The 14,492-nt window shown below is 41.2% G+C and overlaps 1 protein-coding gene and 1 non-coding gene across 2 annotated transcripts in view; one reads left to right on the top strand and one right to left on the bottom strand.

The window, feature by feature from the left end:
* The window catches only part of SLC25A21 (solute carrier family 25 member 21), a 531,270-nt gene that overhangs the window by 435,717 nt on the left and 81,061 nt on the right, over positions 1-14,492 (bottom strand). The gene's annotated exons all lie outside the window — the stretch shown is intronic.
* On the top strand, positions 14,160-14,235 carry TRNAI-GAU (transfer RNA isoleucine (anticodon GAU)). Its single transcript has one exon. It is a non-coding gene; the product is annotated as a tRNA-Ile (tRNA).

The raw sequence follows: 14,492 nt of genomic DNA on the forward strand, positions 1-14,492 counted from the left end.
AACAGTGTAGACATAGATGAGGGAAAATAAAGCAGAAGAAATTATTCAGAATGCAGCAAAGAGGAAAAAGATACAAATATTGAAAGATAGGTTATGATAGATGAAATAAGGAATGAGGGCTAATATATGTTTAACTGGAGTTCCAGAAGGAGAGGGAATAAAATGAGGCAGGAGCAGTGACAAAATTTGAAGAAATAAAATTTTATCAGTTCTAACTATTTTGGAGAACTAGTACAAGACACCAATCCAAATTCATATATGAATGAATCTTGAGCAGAAAATAAGGTAAAATGCTCATGAATAAGCATCATAGTAAAAGGCAAAGTGAAAGCAGCCGGAAAAGTACAGGACAAATTCTCTCCACAATAGCAGTAGTTTGACAGCTGACTTCACAAAAATAGTGAAGCCAAAAGCAGTAGAATTATATCTTCAATGTGTTGAGAAAAGAACACCAACCTAAAATTCTATAGCCAGCAAAGATATCTTTACTGCAAAGATGTTTTCAGGCAAATAAAGAGATTTTTCTTCTAGCAGATCCTTCTGAAAGGAATTTTAACAATTTATACTTCAAGAAGGAAAAGGATTTGAGATGGAAAGTCTGAGATACAAGAAAAAGCAACAGCAAAAAGCATGCCAAATACATGAGTAGACAAAATGAATAAAGGCACAGAGGTGGAAAACTGCCTGGTGTGTCTTGACACTTACCAGGAGGAGCTTGGATATGAGTCAATGGAGCAAAGTTAGTCTCTCAACCTTATAAAATACAAATCCTATTACTGAAAAATAAAATTAATCATGTTCTCTGAAGAGAGATTTTTAAGTGAATATACTATATATTATAAAAAACGTACAAAAAATTAAAATTCAAGAGGATGGGATTAAAAACAAAATATAATTAGAATTTCTGATTTCTCCTTCCCATATTCTAAGGAATTGACTTGTACACAACCAAGGGTTAGCAAACTGGCCTGCAGGCCAAATCTGGCATATCACCTTTTTTGTAAATAAAGTCTTATTGGAACATAGTCATGCTCATTTGTTTGCATATTGTCTATGACTGCTTTCACACCACAAGAACAGCTGCATAGTCTGGCAGACATACAGACCATGAAGTCTAAAATATTTGTTATATGGGGCCTTACAGAAAAAGTTTTCTAAGCCTTGGACTTGAACATGGGCAGGTACAGGTGAGTAAAGGGCCCATAAGTCACCACACTATGCACATGAATATGGAGGCAGTGGGGAGTCTTCAAAGGATTTTAAGCAGAAGAAATGCCACTCTGGCAGCCATGCAGGAAATGGAATTGAGGAGAGAAGCCTGAAGAAAGGGAAGCTGATTAGGAGAATTTTTGTGTGTGTGTTATGTTGATTAAAGTGCTTTCTCTGAGACCAACTTCCTTGTCTATAAAGTGGGAGTGATCATTCACAGTTTTTTGGTGGGTCAAATGCAATAATGTGTAAAGAAATGCTTCTTAAATGTCAAAGCAACATAAATTAATGTATGATGATTTTACCTGCAGTAAATTTTCATTAAATATATGTTTTAGAAGGAGATATATTTATTTATTTATTTATTTATTTACAACCTCTTTTTCAGTTGCATCTTTGATATTAATACATCATGTGTAATTGTGTCATAAAGAAATCATTTGGTATCAAATTTTAGAGGTGATTTAATTGTATTAATTGATTAAAAACCACTTAAGTCACTTGACTGGAAAAATACTTCTAAATGCTTCTAGATATGTATAAAAGGGATCCTCGAGTAACAACACAGTTCTGTTCCTATGACAATAATGTAATTTGAATTTTCGTGTAAGTCAAAACACACTCTAGCCTAAGTCACTTACCTATCCTAACACATTTGTAAAATCATAATCTAGAACAAAAAAGAAACACAACTAAGCCATAGAAAAAGGAAAAGGTCCTGACCAGGCGGTGGCGCAGTGGATAGAGTGTTGGACTGGGACGCGGAGGACCTAGGCTCGAGACCCCGAGGTCGCCAGCTTGAGCGCGGGCTCATCTGGTTTGAGCAAAGCTCACCAGCTTGGACCCAAGGTCGCTGGCTTGAGCAAGGGGTTACTCGGTCTGCTGTAGTCCCCTGGTCAAGGCACATATGAGAAAGCAATCAATGAACAACTAAGGTGTCGCAACAAAAAACTGATGATTGATGCTTCTCATCTCTCTCTGTTCCTGTCTGTCTGTCTCTATCTATCCCTCTCTCTGACTCTCTCTGTGTCTCTGTAAAAAAAAAGGACATAAAATACTATACTGTACACTATACTACAGTAACAGAAAAAATGACTCAAGTCTCAATTTTTTAAATTTTTATGCAAGTGAGCATCATAAACTCGAAATGTTGTATGTTGATACCGTCATAATCCGAGGACCCCCTGTATCTTGTGTAAAAGACATAAGAAGACATAAAGAAACAATATGGCAGAAAAAGGTCTCTAACCACAAATTTATATTTTCTTATACTTCATGAGACTCCCAAAACATTAGGAGCTAAATAAAGCAATTCAAGTCTTTAAAAAAAAAAAACTTAAGGTATTTCTCTTGTTACTATTTAGGATGCTTAATTATGATAAGTATCTACATCTCATTGCTGATCCTTTTGCAGATTTAGGGACATGGTTTTTGAGAGCACCCATCCATACCCCGATCTCACAAGACGAAGTGCTGAGAACAGAACTCGGTTGTGACATGTTATAGAATATATGTTGCAGTAATAGTTTATGCCCCCATAACTTTTATATGCCTCTGTCGCTCATGTGTGGATAAATACATGTTTAGGAACACATTTGGAGATATGGTTTTAAAACATGAGAGCAAATTGATGAAAGAAAAAAACATACTGTCATCAGTGAAGCCAGAAGGTGAGAAACAGTACCTCATGCATTCTAATAGAAAGGCAGGCTGTTTTAATTTAAATTAGTTTCAGCCTTCTTCGTTGAAAACAGAAGTAAATCATGTAAGGAACTAATTCATACTGGGAGAGACAACAAAGAATGCCAATAAAATTTATTTGTAAAACAAGAAATTACTACAAAAATATTTCTACCACATTTCCAGTGTTGTTTTAAATAAAAGAAAAGAGGCCCCTTTCCAGGAACATTTTTAAAGGATATAGTTTAAGGGAAACTTTTATTTCTTTTTTTACATAGTATATGGCTGGGTCTCATTTATTATGCATTAATTGCAGACAAAACCTTGGTTCTCTGCACACACACAAAAAAAGGCTTGACATGAACAACATGGTGGTTTAGGAAACAAATGGGTCCTTGACCCCTAGTTCTGGCTGTGTCCAACCTATTCACATTACTGTTTGCTTCTCTGATAACAAAGATCAGCTGCCCACTCTTTCATAACTTCCCACCACCACTGTCTTGGAATTCACACACAGGTATTTTATTTACATGTCTTTGAAATCCAGATAATTCAATGAGTTCAGTTTCCCCCCCACATTTTAGCAGTTGTCTTACCTACCTAATTAGAGTAATATACAATATATCTGACCAATGGCCAATTCACAACAATATTCCTTCTTTGATGGGCATACAAGAAACATGTGGTAGAAGAATATGTCTGGCCTGCCCAGGTGGTGGCACAGTAGATAGAGCATCGGACTGGGATGCAGAAGACCCAGGTTCGAGACTCTGAGGTTGCCAGCTTGAGTGCGGGGCTCATCTGGTGTGAGCAAAGCTCACCAGCTTGGACCCAAGGTCACTGGTTCGAGCAAGGAGTCACTCGGTCTGCTATCCCCATGGTCAAGGTACATATGAGAAAGCAATTAATGAACAACTAAGGTGTCGCAACGAAAAACTAGTGATTGATGCTTCTCATCTCACTCCGTTCCTGTCTGTCCGTCCCTATCTATCCTTCTCTCTGACTCTCTCTCTAAAAAAAGTTTAAAAATTAAAAAATAAATTAAATAAAAGAAGAATATGTCTGATCTCATTCAAGAGTGATAGACATATACCAAAGTGTCATTGTTTGACCCAATCTGTTATTCATGAGCTTATCTAAACTTTTAATAAATTCATATATTTTCAATCTCTCCCACATCCTGGGATAATGCATTCTACAAGTTTCTACTCATCATAGATCTCTTTTAAGCTTCTGACAATGCCCTGAGTTCTAGTGAGCCAGGATTCAATAAATAAGAAAGCATAGTTTTCAGCCCTGGCCTGTTGGCTCAGCGGTAGAGCGTCGGCCTGGCATGCGGGGGACCCAGGTTCAATTCCCGGCCAGGGCACATAGGAGAAGCGTCCATTTGCTTCTCCACCCCCCACCCTCCTTCCTCTCTGTCTCTCTCTTCCCCTCCCGCAGCCAAGGCACCATTGGAGCAAAGATGGCCGGGGCGCTGGGGATGGCTCCTTGGCCTCTGCCCCAGGTGCTAGAGTGGCTCTGGTCGCCACAGAGCGACGCCCCGGAGGGGCAGAGCATCACCCCCCTGGTGGGCAGAGTGTCGCCCCTGGTGGGCGTGCCGGGTGGATCCCGGTCGGGCGCATGCGGGAGTCTGTCTGACTGTCTCTCCCCATTTCCAGCTTTGGAAAAATACCAAAAAAAAAAAAAAAGCATAGTTTTCATAATTTTATGGATTTTAATTATGTGCCCGTTCATAGCCTTCTTCCTTTGTAAACATAAAAAAGCCCTTCTTTTTTTATGCTACACTCAGAACAAATTTAATGAGTGAATTCACTAATTTAAGCAAATTAATCAATATAGGATCCTATTCTTTTGCCCATGTCAGTGAACTTTCACTTTAATCATGTCTTTATTGAGGGTTACTGACCAGAACTGCACAACATGTTTCTGGTACATAGCAAGGCACAAAGAGAGATTGTTTATTCTTAAACAATTTATAAGCAAGCCTGGAAATGATTAAGATACTTATGGAATCACCACATATACCGGAATCAAGAAGGGCTTTGGGTGAAATGGCGCTTGTCAGCGAAGACAGGGCGTAGAGGTGAGAAGCAAGCTGCCCCGATCAGGCTAACCCCCTCTAATCCGGAGCTGCCTTCCCCACTGGCCAAGATGTCACATCAGGTTTCCCAGAGCAAGGCTTCTTCACACAAGACTTGGAAATATCAAGAGTTCTGGGGTTTTTTGAAAGCAGAATTTTCAAATAATCCTGCAAGACAGGCTTAAGTACAGTGACCATACAAAAGGCAAAGGAGAAAAATACTAGAATATTTGTCCATTTATGATCATATTAAGCCGCATTCCGAAGTGATTACCCACTTATAAAACATCCAATAGAAGTTCAAGGGCATAAATCCCCTGGAAAGCTAACTTAGAAAGTTTCTTGGCACGTACAGAAACAAAGCAAAGATGTTTACATGGTATTGAGGAAAATTAAAAACACGCTAAATTAATCCTACCTCAGAATACAATACGTCAGTGTCATTACCAGACAATGTGTGTCTATCAGCCACTTTTTCAGAGGCCCAGCAGTACTAAACAGTTTAGAGTAATTGACTTCCAATCCACCCTTCCTCTTTTTTAAAATATAAACTTCTTGTAACCATTTATTTTCAATTAATTTGTAAGAAAGAAGGTAAATGCCTGGGTCCCATGCAGACACTTTTCTACTACCTACCCATTGAAGACTTACCTTCTAAACTGAACAAGCCCTGAGCCAGAATGCAGCTTCAGAATGTCTGCTAATACAGTATTTTTGATAGTCATCACAAAATATTACCAAGTTAACTAGTCATTAACTAGGTATCACATTCATAGGTTATATTTGAGTCGTAAGAAATATTCCGGTTTCTATTCAAGAAAGGGAAATACCCGAATTCTATTTACAAACGTCCTTTCAAGGTTCAGTGTTTTAACACTCAAAGACGCCAACCATCACATGTACCACTGGCCACTAAAGAAGAAAAATGCTAGTTATTTGTAAGGCCATGGCAATAATAAAATACACCTTGATTTCAAGGAACTTTGTCTTGAAATCTATGAAATATATTGTTTTTATGCTCATTATGTTTTTCCCAGATTAAGCTCAAAGTTCGACAGCACTCCTTCTCCTGGAACCCACTGTCAAATTTCCGGATACCCTCAGGCTGTCCTAGAGGCTTCTTCAAATTGGTGAAGTTGGGGAAAGTGTATCACTGTCAGGACCTTCCACACTCAGTCAGAAATAGGTGCGAGTGGGGATTTACCTGAGACAAGGCCTCTGGTTGACTACAAAAAAAATGAAGAGTCATGAGAATAGTTTCCAGAAATATCACTTAACACAAGAAATCAGCCCATGTCTAGCAAGCTTATAAGAACCACTGCTCATAAAGTAGCCCTTTCAACCCCCCATGCATGTATAGATAACACAGTCGCCATCAGATATATTATCGTTAAGTACCAAAAATAACAACAATAATGAAAACCATATACAGTTATGTGACCTAGTTGTCATATTTGTCCTGGGAGAAGGTGTCACCCTTAAGCATGGTTCTCAGGCTCATCCCGGCCAGCCTGCCACTGCTACAAAAGGCTCTTTTAGGATCTGGAAACACAGTATCCTAGTTATCCTAGTTAAAGGCTCTGCCACCATGCTCTCTGGCAACTGCTCAAGAAAAAATGCTGACTTGTCTTGTTTGGGCATAAACCAGAGTGGCCTCCTGTGATCCCACTGAAATTAATCATTTCTCCAGACTTCTGTACTCTTGGAACACATCTGTAATGTCCAAATAACCTCCTGCCTTTCTTCTACATCAACAAAATAGATAAATAAAACCTTTGTACATCTGAGATAGAAAGCTCTAGAAAGAAGCCGAGAAACCTAGTTTTTTAATCCTTTCTAGAATCAGTCTCCATATCTCCCCAGGAATGATGTTCATCTCTGTCCAAATAGGTCAGGTAGCATCTTACTTCAGAAAATAAGGAAAGAAAAAATAACTATTACTCATATACATGATTTAATACAAATGGATAAATCTTAACCCTTTCTGTAGCACTAACAATAAAACCCTTCAGGAATAGTAACAAGAAAAACTGCTTTCTTACAACAAAGAAGTTTGTGTTTAAGGACTTGGTACTCTTTTTCTAGGGTTGAAAATGATGTTTTCTGTATTTTATAACCTACAACTTATATCCATTATTGAATGAAAATGGGATAGCATTCCATTGATGGAATTAGAAACCAAGATCCTCAGTTGTGCTAGATATTCTTCATTTGCCTCTCCAGATTCACTTTTCTGAAGCTTTCCACCTGACTTCCTTCCCTGAAGGCTAATTTCTAAGGACTTTGTCCACTGCATTCCCTCTTGTCTGGTTTCCACTTGAATTTGACCAACTGAATGTACCTATAGGAATTCAAAGGCAGGAGGAGGGAGAAGGTTGAGTATTTCCCCAGCTAAATCCTCTCCAGGCATAGCTTCAAATGGTTTCTTTCTAATTAATATCCAGCTCCAGCCCTGGCCGGTTTGCTCAGTGGTAAAGCATTGGCCTGGCGTGTAGAAGTCCAAGGTTCTATTCTTGGCCAGGGCACACAGGAGAAGCGCCCATCTGTTTCTCCACCCTTCCCCCTCTCCTTTCTCTCTGTCTCTCTCTTCCCCTCCCGCAATCAAAGGCTCCATTGGAGCAAAACTGTCCTGGGCACTGAGGATGGCTCCATGGCCTCCACCTTAGATGTTAGAATGGCTCCGGCCTCAGCAGAGCAATGCCCCAGATGGGCAGAACATCGCCTCCTGGTGGGCATGCCAGGTGGATCCTGGTTGGGCGCATGCAAAAATCTGACTGCCTCCCCACTTCAAACTTCAGAAAAATACAAAAGAAAAAAGGAAAAAAAAAGATTCAGCTCCTACAAAGCAGCCTTCTCCTCCTGCGTTAGCCATGGCCAGGGCTGCTAACAATCTCCCCTTGTTGTTGCCAGACCATGGTACTGCACTGTCCCTTGTTGATTCCTAAAATCTGCCCAATCTTCTCAATAGTTCTTCTACCAATCTCTCTTCAGTGTGACATTTCCTGCTGGGACCTGATTGATACATCAGATTTTACAATCATACCTGTTCTCTACTGCTTTGTGTGTATCTTTTTTTCAGTTTAAAGCTAAGGATACCTCTTGTGCAGATACTTGCTAGTAACCGCAATTTTCAATCATTAGAAGTACTTAACCGGTCTAACTACTGTGAAATCCTGCCTGAAATATCTGACAGTGAAGAGGACCACTCTCTCTTCAAGAATCCAAGTGCTGTTATCCTCACTTGGGCAGATGACAAGGAAGCTATATGCCTCAAACTCTGCTCACCCCCTGCAGAGCTGGTATGTGACTCCTCCCTTTACCTGGTTTGCAGGAGCTACTCTTCCTGAGGGCTCTCCCCGCACCCAGAACTGGCTGTCTAGTCTCTCTCTCTAGTATAGCTGGGTGTTTTTATTAACTTATCTATTGTGCCACTAGATTATAAGCTCTATGAAGGCACACACTAACTTACACACATTAGTATTTATAGCCCCTAAAACTGTGAGACTAAATAATATTTGTTTAAAAAAATTAACAAACTTAGCATCATGCTCTTGAATTTAATGGGTAATGAAGCAATAAGAAACAATCAGTTAGAACACATGTGCATTATAAATATACACTCCCATTGCTTCATTCAGTATCCCATTCATCTACTGTTCTATCAAACGTTTAGGGCTGTTGGACAGCAAGGTCCTGGAAACACAAAGTTGTGTGAGGCCCTGTCCCTGCCTAAAAGCAGCATTGTTGATTATGTGGACCCTATGCAGGTCATATTTTCACTGTAGATGAGTTATTCATACAAATTTTTCTCAAAGGAACTGGTTTCCTTTTGCAACCCAGAAAGAAGTGCAAAGACCCCTCTGAAACTTTGTGCAATGTTTTTTATCGAATAGTATAGCTTTCCAACACTAGCACTTCTTGCCTTAGCATTTCTCTTCTTCACTGAATATCTCCCTTTCCTTTTCTTTCCTTTCCTTTCCACTCACTGAATAATCCTTGGCCACGTTTTCCTTTGCCCTAGTTTTTTTACTGTAAGCTGTTGCAAATGGTACTTAAAAGAATTTGAAGTATAAATAACAAATAAACAAAAAAACAGATTGCTTCCCCCCCCACTTAAATTTTATATATCTTTGAAATTTTGATAGATCCAGCTCATTTTTCATTTAAATTAATTTTAAAAAGCCATAATAGTATTATAATAGAAAATTCCATTCATCATTCAAAAGTACTTGATACACACCAAACTGTTAACAATATATATAAGTCAAGAAATGAGAATGGAGAAAGGACGCCACTGCAGATATTAGCTTTCTATATTATACAATTTTTGAAATGTTATCCCCTGGCCAGTTGGCACAGCAGCAGAACATTGGTCCATTGTGTGGAAGTCCCGGGTACAATTCCCAGTCAGGGCACACAGGAGAAGTGACCATCTGCTTATCCCCTTCCCTCCCCTTCCCTCTCCATATTTCTCTCTTCTCCTCTCATAACCATGGTTCTGTTGGAGTAAGTTGGCCCCAGGCACTGAGGATGGCACCATGGCCTCATGGCCTCGCCTCAGGCACTGAAGTAGCTCAATTACCAAGCTAGGGAGCAGCAGCCCCAGACAGGCAGAGCATCACCCAGTAGGGGACTTGCAGGGTAGATCTGGGTCAGGATGCATGTGGGAGTCTATCTCTATGCCTCCCTGCCTCTCACTTAAAAAAAATAATTAAAAAAAGGAAATGCTATAAGAATTTTACTTACATATGAAAAAAAAGATATATTTAAAAGAAAAAATAAAGAGAAGACAGCCTAGATTATCTTTGTTTTCCCATGTTCACATGGTAGTTAAATGAACCTGCAGATTGAAGATATATAGGGTGGTAATTTGATTATTGAGCCATATGTGACCCAGCTGAATGAATATAATAACAGACAGATGAAGGTAGATGTCATGGATATGAACTGATTTCCCTCATTTCTTATTTTAGCAGCCAGTCATTTCCAGAATTGGCTTTAGACCCTGAAAACATCCCCACCAGGGATGCTGTCCTGAGTCTGGGACATCCTCTAACAGCTGGAAGACATTCAGTGACTCTAAATGGTGAGCGCCAGGGGGGACGTGTGAGGATGGGCACCTGTCCTGGGCCTTCCCCGAGCTGGCCAACACCTTACTCTGGCAATGGTCTCTCCCTGGGGTTCTTTTAAATATTAAGCTTTAGAAGCAGTCTAGAGAATGACAGTTCATTTAAATAGCCTTCCTCTCTAGAGACCACATTGTAAGAGTTTTAAAAGTTTAATAGGAGTCTGCTTCAGAGAATGAGGGGAAGGCAAGAGTGTGGCCTACATAGCCTTATCTTCAAATTCCTGGGCCACCCTCTTCAGAATAATTCTAAAGATTAATAAATCAGGTTCTCTCTACTGCATAGTAAACTAATGTATCCACAAATATCAAATTAAATGTGATAATAAAATATTGAGGTTCCATATTTGTATTCTTATAGCATATTTGAGCTGTTTAACATTAAACCCCCAAAGGTTTAATGAAAGAAACCTAAGTGACTCAGACATTGTAGGTAATTTCAGCATTGTCGTGTTGTACAGTATTTACTAGCAGACACAGTTCTTTTACCGACTGTCAGTCAGTCTGTAACTCAAACAATCATTGATAAAGTGTTTTACAAAAGATGCTATCAAATAAACAGAGGACTTTGTATTACTTCAAAGCTTATTTATAATGTGTTTAGAAAAAATTCAATGGAAACAGGAAAATAATGTCTTGATTTTCTAAACTTTACAACATCTGCTTTTACTTACTTTTCGGCATTGGAAAGGTCTCTGGATTTCAAGGGAATTGCTTTACTTTCCCTAAGTTATACACTGAGGCACCATCTATGAACCCATGAAAATCTCTATGGCAAGAATAACAAAGGGATTTTAGAACATGGGACACAGTATATGGAAATATGCCTCAAAACAAAAGCCAGGTGTATAAGGAGCACACCCCTCCATAAAAATACTCAAAAGCATGTATCGTTCTTTCCAAAACCATCCAGCACCAGTTATTTACATGCCATTCATAATTTTTGCTAGATAGTATGAAAGTATTTCTTAAAGAAAAATAAATAATTTTTACTTTTATGTATGTGTGTATGTGTAAGAGTGTTGCTGTGTTTTTCCCAAACCCAAATGAGAGTATTAAATAATGTTCAGTAAATCCCCAAATTTTGAAAAAAAAAAAAAAAAGCAGGGACACTAAAATCTGCTGGGAACAACATCCTCAATGTTAATATACTATACTGGAATTTGCCTTCTTTCTTCTTAAGTCAAAAGGACTTAAAACCAAAGACATTTTATAAATGTTTTCTAAATTTTTAAAGAAAGCTATTTCTTTGTATTCAGTGAGAGCTGCCCATAAAACACACCAGTGTCCAATTACTGTGAAGGGCATACAAGTCTCTCATTCCTTGATCTTTCTGACTAAGCAATCTTTATTTCATTTAATAAAAATTACCTTAGAGAAATGTAACCATTTCTTCTGCTACACTTCTTGATTTGAGATTTCCATAAATTTTGCATCAACAGGAGACATCAGGTAAAGAAAGAAAGCTGATCTATCGGTCATGATACAAAATCAGTTTTATTCAGGGCTTCCTTGAAAACCTGTTGAGAAGCTTCCAACATTTTTGGTGGCTTCTTATAAAACTGATTTTAAACACTTAGGTTATTTGTGGTTAATATACAAAAGGAGGCCCTGGCCGATTGGCTCAGCAGCAGAGCGTCAGCCCAGCGTGTGGAAGTCCCAGGTTTGATTCCTGGCCAGGGCACACAGGAGAAGCGCCCATCTGCTTCTCCATCCTTCCCCTGTTCCTTTCTTTCTATCTTTCTCCTCCCCTCCCGCAGTCAAGGCTCCATTGGAGCAAAGTTGGCCCGGGCGCTGAGGAAGGCTCCATGGCCTCCACCTCAGGTGCTAGAATGGCTCCGGTTGCAATGGAACAACGCCCCAAATGGGCAGAGATCACCCCCTGGTGGGCATGCTGGGTGGATCCCAGTCTGGCACATGCGGGAGTCTGTCTCTCTGCTTCCCCGCTTCTCACTTAGGAAAAATAAAAAAAATTAAAACACACACACACACACACACACACACACACACACACACACACACAAAAGGAAAAAGAAAACCAAAGAAAAGGAAAATGGAGAAAATAGCCTATACAAGCACACTCCCAAGGCTTCACCACTGGGTTAGCTGACATTTTCTTCACTTCCCCAGTTGAGCTGACCTCAACATTCTTGGTATCCAAGACTTCTAAAAGAATGTAAACCACATTATCTTCCCCAGAGGCGAAAACAGAAACAAAGTTGGATGATATGTCAGGATAAGGAATAGATACACCATGTGTTTAAGGAAGAAGGGTCCAGGCAATCCCACCAAAGATCAAATTTTGAGGACATGCATTTGTCCACATAAAACAGAAGATTGGCGGCCCTGGCCAGTTTGCTCAGTGGTGGAGCGTTGGCCTGGCATGCAGGAGTCCCGGGTTCGATTCCCAGCCAGGGCACACAGGAGAAGCGCCCATCTGCTTCTCCACCCCTCCCCCTCTCCTTCCTCTCTGTCTCTCTCTTCCCCTCCCGCAGCCAAGGCTCCATTGGAGCAAGGTCTGCCCGGGTGCTGGGGACGGCTCTGTGGCCTCTGCCTCAGGTGCTAGAATGGCTCTGATTGCGGCAGAGCGACGCCCCAAGATGGGCAGAGCATCGCCCCCTGGTGGGCATGCTGGTGGATCCCGGTCAGGCGCATGCGGGAGTCTGTCTGACTGCCTCCCCGTTTCCAGCTTTGGAAAAATACAAAAAAATAAAAATAAATAAATAAATAAAACAGAAGATTGGCTTTGCCATTTAGTCAGAGAACCTGCTTTAAAGAGCTAGTTGAGAGCCATTGTTCTTGGTTTCTGCCACACACCTGTGACATCCAGATGGGAGAGAATACAAAGAGATCCCTATCTCTGAAGGATTTTTTAAAGGGAAGGATACTGGAAGTCAGGAGTAGAAAGAGGGAAAGGAGCAAGGTCCTTCTTCGCCATCACCGAATGTTGGCAGTACTCCCTTTCCTGATTGCTTTGATGCGGTGCTAAATTCAAAAAGTTTTAGGCATGAATAATTTGATGCTTTGGTTTTCCTTCGTTTTCCATATTTTTCATCTCATGTTTTAAAATGGTTTGTGTTCAAGAATCAATTTAACCACAACAGAAGAGACTCTGACTTAGAACTTGTATGACTTCACTTGAGGTGGAAGTAAAAAGGAAATCAATTCTGAAAAAGAAAGGAAACAGTCAGGCTCACAAGACTTCCTCTTTTTCTTAAAATATTTTAGAATTGGCCCTGGCCGGTTGGCTCAGCGGTAGAGCGTCGGCCTGGCGTGTGGGGGACCCGGGTTCGATTCCCGGCCAGGGCACATAGGAGAAGCGTGCATCTGCTTCTCCACCCCCGCCCCCCTCCTTCCTCTCTGTCTCTCTCTTCCCCTCCCGCAGCCAAGGCTCCATTGGAGCAGAGATGGTCCGGGCGCTGGGGATGGCTCCTTGGCCTCTGCCCCAGGCGCTAGAGTGGCTCTGGTCGCGGCAGAGTGACGCCCCGGAGGGGCAGAGCATCGCCCCCTGGTGGGCAGAGCGTCGCCCCCTGGTGGGCGTGCCGGGTGGATCCCGGTCGGGCGCATGTGGGAGTCTGTCTGACTGTCTCTCCCCGTTTCCAGCTTCAGAAAAATACAAAAAAAAAAAAATTTTAGAATTGTTTTCACCCTAATATTATCTTTAAATCAGCACTTTAAGCCTGACCAAGTGGTGACACTAAGGATAGAGCTTCAGCCTAGGACGCTGAGGACACAGATTCAAAACCCCAAGGTCGCCAGCTTGGGCTCATCTGGCTTGAGCACAGGCTCACCAGCTTGAGTGCAGGATCAGTGACTTGAGCATGGGATCATAGACATGACCTCATGGTCACTTGCTTGAGCCCAGGTTGCTGGCTTGAGCAGGGTGTCACTTGGCTCAGTTGTAGCTCTACAGTCAAGGCACATAGGAGAAAGCAATCAATGAACAACTCAAATGCCACAACTACAAGTTGATGCTTTTCATCTCTCTCCCTTCTGGTATCTCTCTTTCAATTTCTCTTGCTAAAAAAATAAATAAATCATCACTTTGAAAAAGATCCTTTAGCCCTGGCCAGTTGGCTCAGTGGTAGAGCATCGGCCTGATGTGCAGGAGTCCCGGGTTCGATTCTCGGCCAGGGCACACAGGAGAAGCACCCATCTGCTTCTCCACCCCTCCCCCTCTCCTTCCTCTCTGTCTCTCTCTTCCCCTACTGCAGCTGAGGCTCCATTGGAGCAAAGTTGGCCCGGGCACTGAGGATGGCTCTATGGCCTCTGCCTCAGGTGCTAGAATGGCTCTGGTTGCAACACAGCAACGCCCCAGATGGGCAGAGCATCGCCCCCTGGTGTGCCGGGTGGATCCCGGTTGGGCGCATGCAGGAGTCTGTCTGACTGCCTCCC

The sequence above is a fragment of the Saccopteryx leptura genome, chromosome 6, assembly GCF_036850995.1.
Source record: "Saccopteryx leptura isolate mSacLep1 chromosome 6, mSacLep1_pri_phased_curated, whole genome shotgun sequence".
NCBI classification, from domain to species: Eukaryota; Metazoa; Chordata; class Mammalia; order Chiroptera; family Emballonuridae; genus Saccopteryx; species Saccopteryx leptura.